Here is a 22,582-nt window from a genome sequence, read left to right on the forward strand (position 1 = left end):
CTCCTCTTCACTTCAATCCCCAGCATACTGCAGGTACCTGCAGGTCTGTGTGGACCTTTAGTCCAGCACTCACAGCACTGAGTCCTAACCCTGCGGTGACATCCATTTTACCCTCTGAAATGGGCGGAGCCTGCCAGCCCGAATGCGCCTGCGCAGAGCAGCCCAGCCTTGCTCGCTGCCAGCCTCCAGGCCGTGGGCCTCTCCTCTGCACGCCTGCTCCTGCCTCTTTACTGGCCCTGTTCATGTTTACGTTCTCCTCAGTCCAGCGTGGACTCCATCTCTCCCTAGTCCCCCTGCCCACATCTCCTGCTCCAGCGTTCACCATCCCCACCAGACTGCCCAGTGGGCTCAGTCAGCCCCTATCTCCCGACGGTGACGGCCCGGGTTCCTCCCCTACTCAGGCTCTTGAATACTAACTCTTTCCTCTCCAGTCTTTGTCTCTGCAGGCTGCTTCTACTTACCATTTAAATCTGTTCTTTTAAAATACCACCTCTCAGCCGCTCTGTCCCTTGTCTCCCTTCACTCAAGCTTCTTCGAAATGCAGCAACAGTCACACTCTTCCCTTACTCCCCGTTACCCCCGGGCCCCTGCATCCGGACTCAGCTCTCCCCTCTTCACCCCCAAATGCTCAGGAAGCATTCAAGATTGAAAGGCTAAGTGACACCCTACCACTTAAGAGCCTTCATCAAAATTTTTTTGAAAAAAATTTTGGCCATTTGGATGTAGGCCGTTCATCTCTGAGAAGAGACCTGAAGGAGCCTGTCTTCCTGGGTGTGATGCTGATGGCAGTGGGGTTCTTGGGTGCATTAAAGTCCAAAGGTGTGAGGGTTCTCTTCCCTGGAGGCTGCATCCCCCACGTTTAGCTCTCCAGTCCCCCGCTGTCTCCAGCGCTCTCCGGTTGTTGAGCGGAACAACTGCTAACACACGCAGGCCTATGCTCCATGCCAGCACTGTTCCAGCGCTTCTCAGATACTTCTGGGCTGCCCACAGTGATCCTGTGTTAGGTAAAAGAGCCGAAAAACCAGGACCAGTGGCTGTCTCTGAACAAAGGAGAGAAAAGCAGCAAGGCAGCACAGGGAGCTTCTTTTATAGGAGCCGGGTGGGGTTAGCCTAAACTGGGGTGGAGTTGAGTGAGGTAGTGTTAAGAGAGTGGAGGAGCCCGTGACATCACTAGCTGTTAGGTGGTAGCAAGTACTAGGTTAGCCTTTTGGTGGGAGAAGAGGCACGATGGGAAGAAGAAGCCTGTCCTTTGTTGGGAGAAGCCATATTTTAACATGGAGGCTGCTATTCTATGTGGCAGCCATCTTAAGGCAAGGGAAATCTAACATTCCAGGCGTTTTGTTTTATGGTTGTTGGGTGAAGGTCTCTTTTTCTGGAGCTGTTTTAAGCTGACAAAGAGGGCAAGGTTGGGGCTAAACCTGGATCTGATGGGGGCAGTGGTAGGTTTTTGTTTGTTTGTTTTTTCTGTTGCAGTGGCAGGTATCCTGTCATGACCAGTTTCCTGACTGTCTGGTTGGTAAATGTCTTCATGTAAGAAATTAAAAAAACAGTGAAACAGACAGGGGCCTATCATGGCCAGAAGATACACGCAGGTCAGCATGCCCAATAAGGGAAGTAGCCATGTTGAAATCTGTTGGAGCCAGGAGTAGTCTTGTGTCGTTTTTTATGTATCTCATTGTTTTTTAAAGATTTTTGATGTATTGTGATTTTTAAACCTTTGTCTTGGCTATGCCTGATTGGTTAACAAAATAACACTCTTTACCTAGAGCTTGACACGTTTTCCCTTGGGCTGCTGTTAGCTTTTGAGGAAATGTTTATTTTAGAGCAGGCCAGGTGTTAGGGAATTAATCTGGTCCTGGACTGTGTTTAGGGATTGGCTTATTTGGTCTATGTCTTTTAAGATCTCTATTGACAATGTTTGATAGAAATGTGTAGAGGTAGAGATGTATGTTATATCTATGGCCACACCAGTGAGGACCACTGCTTTTATCAAGAAGGGGACCAGGAAGGGGGGCTACCTTCTCGTTGACCTATCACTGGGGGACGATCTTTTTTTTTTATTGAGTTTATTGGTACATTCTTGGTATACAGTACAGTTACATTCATTACTGGGATCTTGTACCTTTACATCACAGGTCTTGGTTCTCATTTTTTCCCCTTGTCCCCACCGTCCCTTCACCCCTCCTCTCCTCCTCACCTACAAACACTTTAATTCCATTTTTACATTTTCTCTCATTTTTTCCCCTTTCCCTTATTCCCCTTTCCCTACCCTTCCCACTATTTTTGTTGTTGTTGTTGTTGAGGAACAATCTTTTTTAAACATCTGGGATTTTATATAGATGGTCAAGGGAGGGCTGAGAAATGCTATGTAACAGAAAATTTTAGATTAGTTGAGGCATCGGAATGCCTCCTGGCCACATATGAAGTATAGGCCATTGGATAGGTAGACTGGGTGCTCTTTTGAGATAAAGGGGGAAGCAAGGCAAGTGATATTGTCATTTTGTCCTGTGTATGTCAGGTTAGTGGTTTGTGTAGGGAATGGGAGACCCATAGTGAGAGCCCCAGAACTATGGATAAATTGTCAGTATTTGAGACAGACAGGTTAAAATCTAGGGGAATGGGAATTAGAGTGAATAAGTAGGAGTAAACAGAGATAAACATCTAACGGTCCGAGATATTGACAGGGAGATAGTGGAGGGTGGTATTAAATAGGTGTTGTAGCCTTTTTTGAGACTGGGTTATCTGGTTTACCACTTGGAGATCTATCTCTTTATAGGGAGGTGGAATGGTGGGCCTTGAAAGTCTATCACTAGTGTCTATGTACTGTCTGCCTCTTTTTTTTTTTTGCTTGGTGTTTAAGACCAAGTTAAAGTGAGACCTCTGTTAATATGAACCACTTGTTATCTGTCAAGGTCAGTTAAGCCTCTTTAGGCATTATTTTGGAACTATGTATACAGCCTCTCAGATTTTCTGTCAGTGTCAGCCATTAGGATGGGTCATGGCCTTGTTTGACCATGGTGTTTTCAGTGAAAGTGTGGAAGATTTTTTTTTTTTTTCTTGGTGACCTTCTTTTAGCCATGTTATATTTGTTTTCTGGTGTCTAGCAGTTTCTCTGTTTAGGTTGGGTGACTTATCAAAGATGTAAGATGTTGTAGAAAAGGTTTTTTTTTTATATCTTAGATCTTTGATGACCTTGGAGGGCCAGCTCTAAAATATTGGTGGTCTTTTCAGCCCAGTTATCTTTTAGTGTTGGTCTTTGCCCTTTGGTGGTTGAATACCCAGAAGAGAAGATCAGTGACATCAGTAGTATAGTAGGAGCTTCACTATCATAACTTTATCTGGATAGCATGCACCCTGGAATCTAAAATATAGTTAGAGGGCTGTTATTTTTATTAATCATGGTTGTTTTAGTAGTTGATTTTCTGTATAATATTAATGAAAAAACTTGTAATTAGGAGCCACACCTAATAATAATATTTTAGAATGACAATCAATCATGATGACATTATCTTTGTAACAAACTTAGATATGTACCTTAGTATAAAATAGCCATTGTTAAATGTATTTATTCACCTCTAAACATATATAAAAACAAAAAACACCAGGAAACTCTGATTTAAGTTACTATCTTTTGATAGGATGCCGTCTAAGGAAAATGTATGGGCCTATAAATGTATTTGTAATCATGAGTAGATGCAGCAGAAGAAAAGAGTGAATACCTGGATCAAAAGGTTATTGTTATAAACAATATGTTAGAAGATGTGAATAGTCAGAAAACATGAACATATTTTGTACACTAGAAAAGTAGTAATAATAATTATTACAATTATATGAAACTTTATGTCCTGTAATGTAGCTTGGTATCAAAAGGATCTTTTTAAGTAACTCCTTTTTTTTTTTTTTTTACAGAAAATATTATATTTTGAAGATGACCATTATAAACGTATCACAATAACATATTTAGAACTCATCCCTTTGATAACTAATGTAAACATTTTGTAACAGAATATTTAGTGAGGCATATCTTTTTAAAAGTCTATGTAAATTATTGGGGCTACCATTAGGGAACAAAGACCAGAATAAATTTGAGCAGTTTTTTAAAATTTACCAACAGGAGTCTATCTAAACCTAAAAGTTTATATTTAACTATATTGACAATTTTTTATTTAACCTGTAAAACCAGGTTGTAGAAATTAACAATTTATTTGTATCTTTGACATCATTTTGATAAAAAAATATAATTGGACACTTTTAAACAATTGGACAGACACAGACAAACATATATGGCAATTTCTGAAACTAGAGTGTACTTAAATATATTTGGCCAATTGAATTATAACCTCTCTTAATTAAGGCTAGTTAAAACTTTTGTAGGCCAATTAACAGGAATCTTTTGTAATTAGAATCAGAAGGAGTAAAATTGCTTTATAACAGTAGCATAATTTTGTGTTGTGGTTATTGTCGGAAGTCTTTAAGTAGAAAGTAGAAAGAAGGTAAAGTTAATCCCTAATTACAATTTACAAATTTGTAATGTAAAAGAAATGTTTTAAACACATCAATTAAACATCTGGAAACTAAACACCATCAAACATTATTTTAAGTTGAAGATGAAAGGTATATTTGTCAATTAGCCAGAGGAGGGAATGAAAACAAAGTTTTTGCCTCAAGGTGGATGTAGGATCAAGAACAGAGATTGCCTATATGTCTAGTAAAATCTGAGGTGTAAGAATAGCCTATTATATCTTGTAGCCCTGAAGTTTTATCTCTATCTTAAATGAAATGTAGAAAAATGTGTAACCTTGAGATACAGAGAAGACCTATTTACTATGTAAGTGAAACAACAACAAAAAACTTGTACTGTTTTAGAAACAAATTAACTTCCAGTTTGCTTGTAGAATAGAAGAAAGAAAAAAACCCATTGAAAGGTAAATTACTTTTTTGTATAAATAAGTAAACTTGAATATCAAAGCTAGAGGAAACTCACACATCTATTTTATAATAATGTTAAGCAATTAAGTCTAAACAGTAACATATATAAGACAAGAATAAAACAGCATTTTATCAAGAGGTGCCTCACAGGCAGAACAACCTTTTATAAAGGGGCCTGCCGGATCAAAAGTAATCACTTTGGAGTCTGGGCTGAGGAGGGAGGAAGTCACTCTGGCAAGGAAAATGTCCGGAGGGGAGGGGAACAGGAGAGGTGGATGACATAGTTAGGGCTAGAAGAACCTGAGAGGGGCAACGGTTTGATGGAGGGGCAAGAAAGATGGCTTGTAGGTAGGGGATTTTTGACCATTTGTCATTGTGTTGACAAAAATTGTGTAGTATGTTAAAATTGAAAGTGTCATTTTTGGGCCATTGAAATTTATAATCTAATTTATATTGAGATCAAACTTGGTTGTAATAAAAAATGAGTCATTTTTGCTTAAAGTCCAGGTCTCAACAATCTAAGGGAATAAAGTTGTATCAGGAGGCAGCCAAGAGGCGTTGAAGGAGGGGGTTTGGATTGTTGGGTGTCCGTGTTAGGGTGGGTGAGGGGGAATTAGTTGTCTAGGAGGAGGACAAAAGAGAGGAATGTCTTTGTCTCTTTTGATGCTCCCTGAGCCAGTCCCCAGTCCCCAGAAGGGAGAACTAGAGGAGTCAGGCTGATGGGGCATCTCCCAGGGACACAATCCTTGGTCTAGTGGCCTGAGAGGGTCTCTCTGACCAAGTGCTTGGATTTTCGAGTAGTCTCCAGAGGGAAAGAATGAGAACAAGACAGAGGACCCCAGTAGAGGGAAGCTAACTACCTATTCACCCTGAAATCAGTGACCGGTGTGGATGTGAGTCATCAACAATGGCAAAGATAGAAAGCCCCAAAGAGGTCCAGGCTCAGCAGATGTGGTCTGGAGGAGACGGCCAAAAGACCAATTGACCCTGGCCCACGGGGGATTGTCACTTAATCCACTGCCTAATTCCCAGGTTTCAGCACCAGATACGTTAGGTAAAAGAGTGGAAAAACCAGGACCAGACCAGGACTACAAGTCTTTGTCATGGGGAGGATCTACCGGGCTGTCTCTGAACAAAGGAGAGAAAAGCAGCAAGGCAGCACAGGGAGCTTCTTTTATAGGAGCCGGGTGGGGTTAGCCTAAATTGGGGTTGAGTTGAGTGAGGTAGTGTTAAGAGAGTGGAGGAGCCCGTGACATCACTAGCTGTTAGGTGGTAGCAAGTATTAGGTTAGTCTTTTGGTGGGAGAAGAGGCACGATGGGAAGAAACCTGTTCTTTGGTGGGAGAAGCCATATTTTAACATGGAGGCTGCTATTCTAAGTGGCAGCCATCTTAAGGCAAGGGCAATCTAACATTCTGTCCATGGGGAAATTCAGGCCTAGAAACAAAACTGGCCCAGGGACATGCAGTTAGTAAATGGTACAGCTTGGCCTTGATCCAAGGACTGAGGAGAGGCCAGAAGACTGCTGAACACTTGTAGCTCTGTAGTTTTCTGATCCTTTTTTCCTGCTTCTCTTTTTTTCAGGTTCTTGGAATACTGATGTTTCTAGTTTCTGTCCCCTGCCCTCTCTAGTCATCTTTTTTTTTGTACCATGGAGACCTTGTGTTTGCAAGGCAGGCAGCAGCACCACTGAGCTAAATGTGCATCTCTCTCTAGTCATCTTACTGTGCATACTTCAGCATGTTTATCTTCCATCCTCATCCTTCTCATGAATCCTGGATGTTTTCTAAATATTCACTTAGGTTTCCTACAACCTGTGCAAATACAGCACACCTCACAACAGAACCTGTCAAACCCGCTCCCTTTGTGACCTCAGTGAGTGACAGCATCATTTACTCAGTCACGTCGGATGCTGAGACTCAGTAACTCCTGCATTACCTCCTCCTGGCCTTCCCTGCCCTCTCCTACCTGGGCTCTATCTTCTCTCCAGTCTTGCTCCTTACCCCTCAGCACCACCCATTTGGTGTTCTCTGCTTCACAAACACATCACACTTATTCTGGCCTTCAGGCCTGCAGGTATGTGTCTTAGTTGCTTTTTTTTCCCCCTTGAATTATTTTCCTTCAGATCTTTGCATTGCTAGGTCCTTTTTGACATTTGTGTCTCTGTGTAAATATAACCGCCTCAGAGAGGGTTTCCTGACCATCTAGTCCAGTGTAGCCCACAGTCACCCTCTAGCATATTACCCCACCCCATTTATCCATGTGGCACTTAACACTAGTTGATATTTTCTTACTGATTGATTGATTTGTAATCGTGTTATGTGAGGTAAACACCGAGAAAATTTGTCTGTTCTGTTCCACTCTGTATCCCAAGCACCCAGAGCTTTGTCTTGCATATATAATCAAGATCATGACAAGAACAGACATTCATGGAACATTTACAATATATTTAGGCAAATAATAATACAATATGTAATGTATATCCTAATATATAATGTAATGTTTACCCTTCAAATAATATTACTGTTAATGTTTATTAATTTAGTTATAACAATTAAATTAAAAACTTATCTAATATAATTATTATTGCTAATATCAAATTATTGACAATATTTAATATTTATTCATGTACATAATATACATAGGCCATATGTGTAATAGATAATATAAAATACTATGAATGAATATATACCTAGCATAAAATACCTACTAATATATCCTCATGGTGATATAATAATACTTGTTTTTCATAGGAGTTTGATAAAAATTAATTGAAGTAAATTGTTCTCAAGAACTCTCACCACAGGCATATGTAGGTATAACTGTGGTTCCTATTACCATTAGTATGATGCATCGTGGTTTGTAACTGGGGAAATTGATTTGCCTGGATGGCTTAAGGAGCCTGGCTATTGAGACTGATGCTCAGTGAATGCTTGCATATTAGACAGGTGGATGTAATTCAGCCCATGGCCGCTCACCCAACGGTGCCCTCACCTCCCCCTCCTTCTTCCCCATAGCCATGGTAGAAGCCCTTGGTGTCTCCTGGCTGGATTTTGCTACAGCTTCTTAGGTGATGTCTAAATTTCTAGTTTTGGGCTGGCCGTGGTGGTGTATGCCTGTGATTCTGGCACTTGGGAGGCTGAGGCAGGAGGATCATTGTGCGTTCAAGGCCTGGGCTACATAGTGAGTTCTAGGCCCACCTGAACTATGGTACATAGCAAAACCCTATCTCTAAAAACCAAATAAAAACAAAACAAGGCAAAACCCCAAACCCCCCCCAACAAAGTTTTAGTTTTTGGTTTATAATTCCAAAGTGGTTCATTTAAAATGTAAATCAGAACAAAGGACCCTCAATTCTTAGGCTAACATCTAAACTCCTTTTCTTTTTTTTGGTACCAGGGATCGAACTCGGGACCTTGTGCTTGCAAGGCAGGCAACGGGACCACTGTGCTAAATCCCCGGCCCTAAACTCCTTTTCTTTATAACCGGAATATACTCCCATCTCTACCCTCATTTCCTCCTTATCTTCTTTATGGACCTTTTTTCCTACCATGCCATGTTATCTTTGTTTGCTGACTTACCCTGCACTGCTCTGCCTTTGCATAGGCTGTTCCCTTGTCTTGCTTAATGTGACTGATTCTCAAGATTTATTTCTGCTTTCTTAGAAGCATTCTTCTCTTTGAGACAGGATCCCACTATGTAGCCCAGGCTGGCCTCAGACTTGCAGAGATCCTCTTGCCTCAGTTTCCTGTGTGCTGGGATTACAGGGGAGTACACCACTCCTGACCTAGAAAGTTTCTTAAATACTCCCTAACCTCTGCCAACTCCACGGCACTACTTACTTTGCTTCTTTCTCCTTTGAGCAGTTTTGTTTTACGTTCACGTCTGTCAAGGCAGGGCCATTTATACAGTTCAGGTTCTTCCCTTGTAGCCCCTCCTCCACTTCCCGCAGCCTTGCCTATGTCACTGTCATCCTAAAGGAATTGGCAACCGACTGACTTCTAGCCTGGTACCTAACAGAAGCCCTGGTAAATAACTGTTGAGTACTGTCTTCCAAAGGAATTAAGGCAGTCCACAATGTAATCATACTTCTAAGACACAACAATGCGCTATATTCAACATTAACACAAAACTTTCAGAAGCCAATTAGAATCATCTCCTCTCACACATTTAACTTTGAACTTTTGGCAACCAAGTTGGAAAAGGAAACATGAGGCAGATTTGTGTTTATTGTGTAAGAAAAAGAAACACAGATGTGCTTCTGTTGGGGCAAAGCTTTGCTTGGTTCTGAATTCGGACAGAGATTTTTGCATGGGTGTTGTACAAGAAAGAGTAGATTTCCTTAAGGACAGTGCTTTGGAATGCATGCATTTGTAAACATTTTTCTAAATAAAGCTCAAGTTTTAATACTGAATTGCAGCTCTAAAGCATTTTGTAGGAAATGTACTTTAATACAGTTCCTATAATTTTTTTTTCTGAAGAGATACAGTATAGCGGAAGAACTTGGAGAACCTAGAGGTTTTGATAGCTTCCCCTACAACTTCTGCAAGGCACCCCTTACAGCCACTTTCACATTCAAAAGAAATTTTTTTTGTCATTTTGTCTTGTTTTTTAAGGTGGGAGAGGGCAAGTTTTGGCAGGTCCTGAATGGGCTATTTTGCATTTAGTTTTTTGCTGACTTCCGTAAGTATAGTTTTTCCATGTAATTGGTAAGAGAGGTCTCATTGCATTAGACTTTATGTGGTCTAACCTCAGACATTCCTTGCAAGAATTTAAAGGCCCAGGTGAGTTTGACTTTTTTTTTTTTTTTTTTTACTTTAAGAAGTTTAAACACACAGAAAAGTAGGAATAGTACCGTATGAACAACCTTGTGTCCACCTAGATTTAGCATTTGTACATATTTGCCTCATTTTTGTATCCATGTGTGTATGTAGTAAATTACAGAGATCATAATATTGAACGTCCAAATCCCTTATGTAGCTCTGAGAAATTAGGATGTTTCCTTCCTGTAGTAGGCAGCATCTAGGGTGGACCACAATGATGTCTTCCTCTTGTGTGCATCCTGTTGTATAATCATCCTCCCTTGAGTGAGGGTTAAACTTTGTGGTTTGTGTCTAATGAACAGAATATGGTAGCAGCAATGGGTTGGCTCTTCCAAGGCTCAGTTGCAAAAAGACTGCAGCTCCATTTTAGGCCTCCTGTCTTTTTTGCTGTTGCTTTCTCTCTCATCTGCGCTGGCAAGCTGGCTCTTTTGTGAGCTGCTCTGTGGAGAGGTTCCTGCAGCAAGGAACAGGTATCTCTGGCCCAGAGCTGGTGAGGACACGAGGAATGCCAACAGTCTTGTGAGCGATTTTATTAGCAAACCCCTCAACAGTCAGCCCTTGAGATAACTGCAAACATGGTGTTAGCTTTCTGATATTATAACAAATGCCTATGCTTATAAAGAGAAAATGTTTATTTTTGGCTCGCAGATTTAGAAGTTGTAGTCCATGGTCAGGCCAATCATTGTCCTTAGGCCTCCACTGAGGGTGCCAGATGACAATGGTGGGGAGAGACAGAGAGGAGATACATGAATGAGAGAAAGGAAGGAGGAGGGGGCCGGGTCCCGCTCTTGCCTTCAAGGGCATAACCTCAGGGCCTTCAAAACTCCCCACTACACCTCTGTATGAAAGATTTTATTAACCTCTCAACAGCGCCTATCTGGAGACCAGTGCTTTAATACATAGGCCTTTGGAAGATGCTTAAGATGCAAATTACAGCACCTGGCTGAAATCTTGCCTAGAGACTGTGAGACTCTGAGCCAGAAGCCCCCAGCTAAGGGTGGCTGAGCCTGGATTCCTGTGAGATAGTAAATGTTGTAAGCTGCAATTTGGGGGTAATTTGTCCTGCAGCTACAGTGACTAATATATCAACATAGCCCCAGTCCTATTAATCACAGTTGGTGCTTTCAAGTGCTGCTGAGCTTGGAGAGTGAAGCTTCATTGTCAGCAGAGGGAAGGAAGAGGGTTTATCCTGCTGTGGTGGGTGGCAGGCACCAGACCTCAGTGTTTTAAGGTTATTTAGATAAAAGGGTTTTTTTTTGTTTTGTTTTGTTTGTTTTTTGGTACTGGGGATCGAACTCAGGTCCTTGTGCTTGTGAGGCAGGCAGCGGAACGACTGAGCTATGTCTTTTAGAAATAGAAACTTATCTTTCAGTCTCTTGAGAGGCTATTGTTCTGATTCTAGCAGGAATTTTCTCATCTTGGCTGTGAAGAAACTGGGGCCAATTCTAAGATTACAGAGTGTGGCACATGGGAGGTTTCTGTCCGTGATATTTAAGAAATTTTTGTGCACTGGGGAGAGTTACATCTTAACTATTGATGGCCAGGATACGTGGACAAGAGCATTCAAGAGGGGGACAATCAGGTCTTCTGCAGAGTAGGGGACATCCAGTCCTGTCCTCAAAAAGAGGTATCACGTGGAATTTTGACACCATGTCCAGCATGCATATTATTGTTTGAGAAGATATAGGATTCCCACATTTAAAGATGAGGTCAGTAGCAGGTGGATTTCCTCCCAAGGGACTTGTGCCTGTGGCGTTAAACTGAGTAAGGTTCCCTGCTCTGGGCAGGTCCTAAACTGTTCTGGTGGTTAAAGGAAAAACAAGACAGTATTGGTGATTGTTTAAATGTTTGAAATTGGTTGAAGATCCTGGATTCCAACTAAGTTACTGTGGTTTGAATTTTAAATGTACCCAAAAAGGACATGTTGGAGGCTTGGTCCCCACAGATAGCACTATTGGGAGGTACGGTTTGCTGGGGGAAGGACAGAGGGGTGTGCCCTTGAAGGGCTATTGGGCCCTAGTGCTTCTCTGGTTCTTTGTTTTTTGGGCTCCCTTGAGGTAAGCAGCTTTGCTGTCCTTCTTCCCTACTACCATGACAGGGCTTGCCACAGGCCCAAAGTGATGGGCCCAAGCAACCATATACGGAAACCTCTCAAAACCATAAGCCAAAATAAAATTTTCTTCCTCTTAAGCTGATTTTCTCAGATATTTTGTCTCAGTAACAGAAAACTGAATAACAGAGAGGGTGGCACTTGGGATCCATGAAATGAAGAAAAGTCCTTTAGGAACATGGATTCCACTTGCAAGGCTGGACTCCCTTGGCCCTGATGACCAAACACAAAACCTCTCACTGGAATGTATTACTACTCAGCTTTCTTAAAGGAAGGATGAGTTTCTTGTAGAAGGATCCGAACTGAAGTTTCAACACGACCTTGCATTTTGTGTGATGTATTATTTTATTAACCAAAATTTGGGGGTTGTCCGATAGGCTTTATAAAGAGTCTTTGAGAAAGGAGATAGAAGAGCTGTTGCTTTTGATTGCTCAGCACAGGCAGCCAAGGCAGAATTGAAATTAAGGGGTAAGGCTGTCCCGGAATGCAGTTTGAATTGAGTGCTCTGGATTCTTTAGAAGTGATTTGGGAAACTGCAACTGGGGAGGGATGTCTGACTCACCCAAGTTTTATAGCCCTCAGATCTCATCATCTTGGCCAAATGTAGAGTCTGACTCAGAAGCAGCTTTGAGAAGAGAGAAGCAAGTTGCTGATCATGAGTGAGTCAGCGACCATGATGCCTTTGTTCAGGATATTAGCTGTATGTCTGTAAGACTTCCAGGAGCTGCTATTCAGCGATGTTAAATTGTGACAAGTGAGCAGGCATTTGCCTCCTTTTGAGGAATACTTTCCTAATCTATATTTCCCATAAGTAAAGTTTTTGACATGGGTATTAATCCTGCATACAAGTTTCCCCAAATATGTCTTTAGATGCTGTGAGTGTAAGGAGTTTTCAAGGTGTTCAGACATATTGTTAATGGGAGGACTGAAGTTCGGAAGTACAAGTACAAAATATTCTTTGGGGCAGTGGAACTTATGTGCTCCCTGGTCTGATGCATAGGAAAATTTAAGAGCAGGGACATCAGCAGAGGGCAGATTGGGTGGAAGCAACAGGGTGGTTGGTATTGGTGGTCATTGGGGAAGTTATTGAGATCATAAAAGCTGAACGAAAGTCTTTGTTATGTGTTGTTTTAGAGAATTATATAGAAAGCTATAGGAATATCTAGATGCTTTCTAGAATGAAATCTGGAGAGGGATTAAATTAAGAGATTCCGTCTATCACATCCCTGTGTCCACTTTTATCTTGTTACATATTGTGAATCAATTGGTACAACCAGTAGACATCAGAAAGTGGTCAGAATTGATCTTAATTCTGAGATTTACCCACAAGGACAGTTAATAACCACACATATAAGATAGTAAGCCCCCATAGTTGAAAGAATCATTGATGAAAGGATTTTGGAGTATTCTGGGAATGTTAACAAGAGTTCTTTAAAGGAAGTGACCTGCCATGTATTTCTTTTTTTGGTACCGGGGATTGAACTCGGGTCCTTGCTCTTGCAAGGCAGGCCACCGAACCACTGAGCTAAATCCCCGGCCCTTGCCATGTATTTCTGATGGAGAGAGGTCTGATCAGGAGCGTAAGATTATACTTTTCCTATAGCTTTGCTCTGTGGGAGATTCACTTGCAGAAAAAGAGCTTATAAGGTATGTTCTTTGATAGTTGACTCCTAAGTTTACTGTGACCTCTTGTGCCTTCCTTGGGGAAAGCCCTCAAAATCTTTTGTTTCTCAATTTTCCTTCAACTTCCAATTAATTAAAGATGAGAGAGGGACAGTTAGAAGAATGAATGCATTCACGCTGACTTCACTGGAATTATCTGCTTATAAATCATATCGGTGCTCATGGGGAGCTCTATGTAGGTGAAACACACAGTTGCTCTCTCTTTGATAAAAATGAATTTTTGAAAATCTGTTGACTTCTTTTTCATTTCTTCTTGAACCTATATTTTTTAGCACCACCAGTCATTTCTGTCACTAGAAAATTTTGCCAGATTGCAGAGGTGGAGCCAAGACTGACCAGTGGAAACTTGGAAAAGAATTGATAAGGGAGGAAGGAGCTGCTATTCAGAGGTTCATTTTGTAGCTTCTTCCAGTGCTCTGAAAACAAAACAAAACAAAAAACCAAACACAGCCGCCTCCCTCAAAAAACCAGTTTTCTTCCCAGTATTCCAAAGTGATACAAGTTAAGATAAATGGGCCAGGGATTTAGCTCAGTGGCGATGCTGAGTTCGATCCCTGGTACCAGGGAAAAAACCCAAACAATTTCATTGTAAGACAAATGATAAATTTTTACTGCAAAGTATATGACTATATAGTTGAGATTAGAAATGGGTGCTATAGTAGAAGAAATATGGCCATAAATTCTTTGTTTCTTTGATTCTATAGAAAAGAACTCGGAAGTTCTAAAGAGATGTGTCTCATAAGAAAGAGCTATCTAATCACAGAATAGTCTTCCCAGTCCAAGAAATTATGAGGGGGGAGTTCATATTGGGACCGGGGTAGGGAAAGGGAAGTTGAAGAAGAGATTGCTATACTAGGGGAGAGGATGGACTGGTTCTGACTGGAAACATTTACTTGTTTTGATTATTGGTGATGAGTGTAGATAATTCCTTATGTTACAATGTCACCTTATAGTTTGCAGAAATGCTTGTGTATTATACCTTTTAATCCTTATGATAGCTCTTCATCCTAAGAAAGGATAGACTAAAAAGAAAAAAAAAAGTTTTCCTTGCCCTCCAGGGGCTTTAAAACTATCTGGGGAGGTAGGACACACACATAAATAAAACTGTAAGATGGTGTGTGTGAATTAAGTAATGAGTGATTTAGACTAGTGGTTCTCAAAGTGTGGTCCCTGGAATAGCAGTATCAGCATTACCTGAGACCTTGTTAGAAGTGCAGATTTGTAGGCCTCACTCTGTATCTACTGAATCAGAAGCTCCTGGGTGGGGGTATTAATCAGTTTTTTGTTTCTTGTTTATGTTAGGGTTTGGATCTTAGTGTCTGATACATGCTAACCACAAATTCTACCACTGAGCACATCCCCAGTCTTCTATCAATGTTTTAAAATAGATTTTCAGATGATTGTGACACATAGTCTATAGTTTAACAGCACTGACTGCTGTAGTCTAGTTCAATGCTTCTAAAACATTAGCATGCATAAAAGTCATCTGAAACACCACTGATCAAAGTGTGGTCTAAGAACAGCAGGCTCTCTAGGGTATTTCCATGCCTAAAGTTTGAGAGTCATTGACCAGAATGCTTGTTAAATATATATTCTCTGGTCTCACTCCTAAACATTTTGAGAATCTGTGTTTCTTACTAATTCCTAGGTAATGCTGGTGCTGCTGGACTATTCTTTGAACATCTCTGCTCTAGCAGTGTGTCCCTTTTGGATTCAGCAGAGGAGTGGACAGTGAGAAGTTCTAGTGGCCTGTGGGGAAGCCTTCCCTGAGTAGGGGATGTGGGCGTTGATCTGAGTGAGTCTTAAGGAAAGTGACGGGCTTAGTTAGGTGGAGGAAGGAAGGGTATGTGTTGATAATGGCACGGCCACCACAGATTTGAGGTATAGTGCATTCACAGGAGGGAGACCTTGCTTGTCTGCCTTGGTTCTGGAGAGTGCACACACTGTCAGCTCTCATGCACCCCCCCACGGAAAAGGCAGAGTCAGGCAGCAAGCAAAAAGCATAGGGTTTTGAGTGGTGAATATCATCTCACTCTCTAATGGGACTTCAGAGGCCATGTGGCTCTTTACTTGGCCCCTCCAATTCCCTCTGCTCCACTGCCCATCAAACTCAGTTTGCCTCCACTCTGCAATTTATTTAGTCCTTCAGTTTGGCTGGAGTCTTTAGGATTGGATTGTGGCCCCTCTTCAGGCTCATGTTGATAGAATTCCCCGTGGTAAACTATGTGGCCTTGTCCTCCATGTTCAACTTTACCTCCTCATCTCTTAGCCGTCACCTCACCTCCTGCTTAGCCCTTTGTTGTTGCCCACAGAGAAGTGGAAGACAGTGTGAGAGGGGCCAGAGGTCAGGATGAGCAGCCTTGTGTTACTGAACTCACTAGAGGCTTACAACTAGTGTTGTGTGATGAAGTCCAGTCACTGTGAGTTTGAGTCTGGAGTACTAAGAGCAAGTACTCACCAGAGCCCCTTCATGTTATTCATGATTCAGTATTCCTTATTCAGTCTGTGGTCATCCTTGAGTGCCCTGTGGTCTCTGCACCTGTAGTGCATCCTTTCTCGTGGCGAGGACCTACCTAAACTATTGAGAATAGGTCATATCAGATTCTATAAATGCTTCCGACAAGCTGTCCTGTCTTAACCCTCCCAGTAGAGCCAGCTTCTGTCACTCTTCTCATAGATCTCTTCCTTCAGATCCATGTGGCACTTACCTTCTGGCTGCTTGGTCACTGTTCTGTTATTTCTTCGTGGTCTCTACTCCCTTTTGACCATTTGAGGAGGTTTTCAATGAAGTCTGGGCACCTGCAATCACCTTGCAGTATTGAATGTGAGTTCACCCTCACAGGTGGGTGCGCTCTGTGCCTGTGGAGGAGGTGTTCCTGGTACACGGGGGCTGGCCTGTGGTGGAGCCTATGTCAGGGAGTGTGATGTACCCCGTGCCCCCTCCTTGCTCAGGGCCTTCATGTTTGTGACCTTCATTTGCCCTCACTAGTGGTTCAGAGCTTACACTTCCAACCTGGAGGCTGGCAGGGAGAGTTCCAGATGCTCAAGTATCTCTCAGCTGCTTCTGCTTCTCCCTGCAGAAGCTGCCAGAGTCATTCATCTGCCAGAATTGAAGTTTGCGGCACCACATCACGTGTGCATGATCCTCCAGAGATGCCCCTAGTATTTTGTTTTGGTGAAACCCTTTGGACCATGGAATTTGTGACTACTTAGTGAACCCTGGGAGTGCTGCAGACTTCAAGCTTTTAGCTTAGTCTCTTTATTTCTAAACAGAGTCAAATCTAATTCATTTCCCTTTCAAAAATGCTTCTTGCCAAACTCCCAAAGGCTAAAGCTGGAACAATGTGAGCATCAAAATAAATAATGAGAGGACTGGATCCTAGCCAATAGCATAAAACAAATATCTATGAGTGCATACTTACATAAATAAACAATTGAATACATTAGGAAATGGGGACTGGAAGGACAGTAGAATTCTTATCAATATATGTAGAAGGAATGAGAGAAATAGAAAATCACAATTAAGCAAACACCATAGCAGTGATTATTTCAGATAGCATCCACCATGGATGCTAAAATTAGCCAGAGTTGCCAGAGTTTAAAGAGAAACAGAATATTTGTATAGTCCGAAAGTATTGTTCTTTGCTTTTTTTTTTCTTTTTTTTTTTTTGGTACTGGGGATTGAACTCGGGCCTTTGCACTTGTGAGGCAGGAGGCGGAACCACTAAGCCAAACCCCCAGCCCCCAAAGTATTATTCTTAATGTTACTAAATACAAAGGGAAATAGAAGATGTTATCTAAGACTTCAGCAGTGAGTCTTGATGTCCTGCAAGGCAATATAAGAACAAAAGACAAGAGAGAACTTAGAGAGAAAATTGGGTATTGGCTGCTCTGGGCAACAAAGACCAAAAGCATGAAGGACATCCACTGTGTACTCATTATTAGCATGGGAAGAAGTGGGCAGGGTATGTTTTGGGATACATGGTGGTAGTGGATATTGCAGGCAGGGCTGTGAAAGGCACTTGTATCTCTTGCTTGAGAGAACAAATGGGTAATTCAGAGGAAAATTGTTAGTTGGGGTCAAGATGACCTCAGCTGGAAGTTAACTCAGTGGGCTCTCCCACTTCACAGAGCAGGACTTAGGTTTTGGTGGCAGCCATTAGCAGAGCCCAACTGTGCTATCTGACATGTTCATTTGAGTCACAAAAGGTTGGACTCCTAATATGATACAGCTGAATTATGGGAACTCAAGAAGCCTGTGCCACTTTACAGCTTGCTAATACTGGGAAAGGGTGTCTCCCGCAGGGAAGTACATATTAACTAAGAAATCAGTTTAACGTGAGGAAACCTGTCAAACACCATTTTTGCCATGTAGTTAAGGTTAGCACCACCTAGGATTAGACTTAGAATTATGTACTTCTTGATATGATGCCCACCAAAGGTATTACTTAGGATTCTCCAGAGAAATAGAACCAATAGGATATAAAGAAATCTATTATAAAGAATTATCTCACAGAGTTAGGGAGGCTGACAAGTCCCAAGATCTGCAGGCTGAGTTGGCAAGCTCCTATGCTAGGTGAGTCCATGGCATAGTTCTACTGTGATGCTGATTATCTGAGAACCAGTACCAGTGGTATAGTTCCAGGCTGAAGGCTGGCAGTCTTGAGACCCAGCAAGAACAGAGGCTTCTGCTTGAGTTCAAAGTCAGGGAACACATAGTATTGTAGTTTGAAGGCAGTCAAGAGTTCTTTCTTCCTGGGGAGAGGTAGCTGTTTGTTTGATGCCATCAGCTACTTGGATGAGGCCCACCTACATTAGAAGGAACAATTCACTTTATTCACTCCACCAGTTCAAATGCTGACCTCATCCAGAAACACTTTCACAGACACACCTAGAATATTGTTTGAACAAATAGCAGAATATCCATGACCTAGTCTGGTAGGGACATAAAATTATCCCTCAAAGAAGGATGTATTATTACTTCTGTGTATTCTTAACAAAAATGCATGATCTCCTCTAATCACAAGAAAATCTTAGGTAAGCTCAAGTTGATGGATATTTTATAAAATAACCAACCAGTATTCTTTCCAAAGTGTAAGGTTATGAAGGACAAACACTGAGAAGTTTTCACAAATTGAAGACTAAAGAGATAGGACAATTGAATGCAACGGTTAGCTCCTAGAACAAAAAGGAACTAGTTAAATAATAAAATTTAAATAAAGTCTATAGTTCAGTTATTAGTATTGTATAATGGTTAATTTCCTACTTTTCATAAGTGGACTGTGGTTCTATAAGAGGAATGCATTAGCGGATGTACTATTTTTGCTACATTCCTGTACATCTCAAAATATTTCAAAGTAAATGTTTAAATAAGGTTTCTGTTATTGGATACTCTGAGGACTTTTTAATGACAGGATATTTTTATATTCTCTAAATTTATAATTATTCTATATCTGTATATGAACATAGAATTTTGCATCATTCCACACTTTCCAGGTACTACAGTCCATCCAATGTTTTCTTTGAAAGCAACTTTTAACAGTATTTCAGATTTCTGATTTTTGTCTTTTTCTATTTCATATTCCATCCTGACCTCTGCATCCTTCTGCAAACTTTTATAGCCAACCTTCCCGCTGTTCCATGGGGTCTTTGCCTCTGAGGTGATGATGTGTGTGGCATGTGGTGGAGACCAAAGAACACTGGGCCAGAGGTCAGCAGATCTGGCACCAGCATTCTTATTGTGGGCCTATTACTAACTAACTCAGTTATCTATATACACTAGTTGATTATGGGTTCAAGTGATTGTATATTTTATTATTTTAAAAAAATTTGCCAAGGTCTTATGTGCCCTTCTAAAAAGTTTTCCAAATATTTTATCCATTTCTGTTTTTTCATCTTGCACCCAAAGTCTTTGGCTTCTACAGCAGACTTTACAATTCATATTCTGGCATTTCCCTCAGAACACTTTTTCTTAGCAATTCAAGGAGATCAACAGTTGTTTTTTTTTTTTTTAAACTTACTTTGTTTAGATTATTCTGGCATTTTCCTCAGAACACTTTTTCTTAGCAATTCAAGGAGATCAACAGTTGTTTTTTTTTTTTTTAAACTTACTTTTTGATCAGAAATCCACTGTTGTTCTTTTTTAAAACCGTGTTTTCTCCTCTCTGAACCAGTGGCTATAAAGCTGCTCAAAATTGCTGAAAATCCCTGTTATGGCTTCGATTTTATGAGTTGACCTGGGTTTAGGTCATGAATCAGTGGAGCCCTGACACAGTCCATAGTCGGAGCATCATGGCGATTTTGTGTTAAAGGAGCATACTGATGGATGTACAAAACCCACGTCTATTCTTTATAAATATTTCTATTGATGAATTATTAATTTTAATTTTATGAGTTTTATTATATCAAACAGTGAGTACTTAACAGGGAAATTTGAAAAGTATTGAATTTTTAATATTTATTGTTTATTAAAAAGCATCAAAATTTTCAACAATGACTTTTTTGATGTATAAAGTCTAAAAAAGAACAACAAACAAATTATTAGATGAGCTCAATGAAAATATCAATAGCTTTCTACAGAAAGAATAGTCTTTCAGTTATCATTCATAAGGCAGCCATTACACATGACAACAGCACATTCTATACTAACACTATTGCTTACACTGGCAGCACATGTGCTTAGCTTTACTGTCTTTTCTGTAGGACACACTTGACATCTTGCTGTTTTGTCAGGAAGTTCTTATTATACAATGTGTATAATAACAGGAACATAAAATATCAATAAAATAAAGTATTAAATTCTTAATATGTATTTCATGTTTAGGATAAACATCAACATTTTCATATCACCTGTGTACTTGCTTACAAAACCTACTACAGAAATAAATACCTACTACAATATAAATACAAACAAAAGTCTACCACAGAAATAATCTCTGCTTTAGTTGTTACATTTAAGGCAATCTACATGTTTTGTGTACAAGAATTGCTTTCACTGATGTCACATGTGTTTTGTTTTCCTTTTCTTTTTTTTTTTTCCAAAGGGCACAGGTTATAACTTTTTGGTTTTCCTGTTGTCATAGTAGGTCTTTGTGATGTTGTATCACTTTGTTCTGTGAGCTCACCAGTGTGCTCCACAGTTTTTTTTTTTTTTTGCATAATTCCCTGAGCAGAAATATTTTGTTCTTTCTCTGCTGTAAATGATCTCTTATGAATCCCAGTCCCAATCCACTAAGAAAATTTCCCCATATTTTTTCACTCGTTATTTTCTTTGTAAACTACCAAACTGTTCATGCCACATGTTTAGGATTGAGTAAAACACAACCATTGACCAATACTTTGTGTTTTGAGTGACTTCATAGTTGCTGCATAATTCATCAAGAACATCTACTCCACTTTTTTTTTTTTTTTCAAAAAGTTAACATCTGAGGTTTCAGATTTTTCAAGCTTTTTTGGTTAGTTTTTCCGTCATGGCACAATGTTGACATTAGCATTACCAGTTTATTTTTCTTTGCTGTGTATAAGGCCAGGGTTATAACTTTCTAAAAAATCTAAAGGTTGTACCTTACAATTCTTTGTTATGAATTGGCAACATTTTATTGGGAATTTCTGCTTTGTTGTTGCATACAGTTCCTATACTGGTCAACTTGTGCTCTGTTAGCAAACGTAGCATCAGTCAGAAACTGGTAAACTAATTGTCGAATGTCACATGCTGATTAGTTTGGGAGATGGGAGCAACAGATCTGTTCACAACATTTGGTTCATTACTATAATCATAAAGACCTAGTGGCTGAGTTCCAGAGTAAATTTCTAAATTCAAAGTATGTGTCTCCAAATCTAGCAGGGCATATATTTCTATACTGTATTTTGAAGGCCCTTTTGGCATATACTACCTAAAGCTATAGCGATCAAAGTTTTTGTGCACCATTGCACTGAATTAGGCCACTTCTACAAGACAAATCAAAAGAAAACTTAAAAAATAAAATTCTAAATGCAAGAAATTCAACAATGAACGTTTCACAGATAAAACTCACCTGTTACTGCTCTGGAGCTCTTGTACACATCTTGTTGTTTGTCTGGCCAGTGGATGAAAATTCAGATGAGTTTTCCCCAGGCACAGTTCCTGGGAACCATACCTGGATTCCATTATAGAAAATTAGATGTTTGTAGTACAGAAGACTAGTATGGATGTATTTTACCCCTGTGATGCCCAGGGATACATACACAAGAAATGCTACATGAGCCATTTATGCAGGTAAAAATCTCAATTTGACACTTTTTCACAGGTGTACACACCTTGCTGTTCATCATACCAAGTGGGCTTTCTGTATTTCTCCGGAGATGCATACCTGGCTACCATTATGCTAAAGTACATAATTTCATTAGGAAAGTATGGCATGGGTATGGTAACCCACAATAATGCTCCAAGGGTGTACCTCTCCTGCTCTAGCAGAATGGCCTGAGAGCTACTGGGAGGTGTCTTTCTGCCCACCTAATTTGCTTAATGCCACCAGGGGAATGGCTAAGACATAGAGCCAACAAGACGCACCATTGTCAAGCTGATGGTCTTGACAACAAATAACACTTAGTAATTTTTGGTGTTGTTTTTGCCCAAGTAATATTTTCCCATATAGGCTTAAATCCTGGGGCAAGATTCAAATGATGAAGTTGATTGACCTAGGAAATACCAGAGGGCTCTAATGTGAATGACTTCCTCGTCCTCACCAGAAAAGACACTTTAGTTATATTCAGCAAATTATCCTAGCACAGGGTATTCCTATGAAATGTATAGTAGAAATGCTTTTTAAAGCATCTTTCAGCTGCATCTGTTATTGAGTTATGTTCCCATCTCTGCAGTTTGCCTGCCCGTCTCAGTTTTCTAACTATGTCAGCTTGCTGCTCAAGAATAGGTGGATAGTTCTAGAGCACAATATGTAGAACCATGCCAACCATGTTGAAAGTTTGTTATGAAAGTTTGTTAATAAAAATATGACATGACTCTTACTTTCAAAGAGTTTGCCATTTAGCTAGAAAGATAA

The 22,582-nt window shown here is 40.5% G+C and overlaps 1 protein-coding gene across 1 annotated transcript in view; it reads left to right on the forward strand.

The window, feature by feature from the left end:
- Positions 1-22,582, forward strand: part of Faxc (failed axon connections homolog, metaxin like GST domain containing) — a 73,742-nt gene that overhangs the window by 40,519 nt on the left and 10,641 nt on the right. The gene's annotated exons all lie outside the window — the stretch shown is intronic.

The sequence above is a fragment of the Fukomys damarensis genome, unplaced genomic scaffold (assembly GCF_012274545.1).
Source record: "Fukomys damarensis isolate Sample0158 unplaced genomic scaffold, DMR_v1.0_HiC HiC_scaffold_14, whole genome shotgun sequence".
NCBI lineage: Eukaryota > Metazoa > Chordata > Mammalia > Rodentia > Bathyergidae > Fukomys > Fukomys damarensis.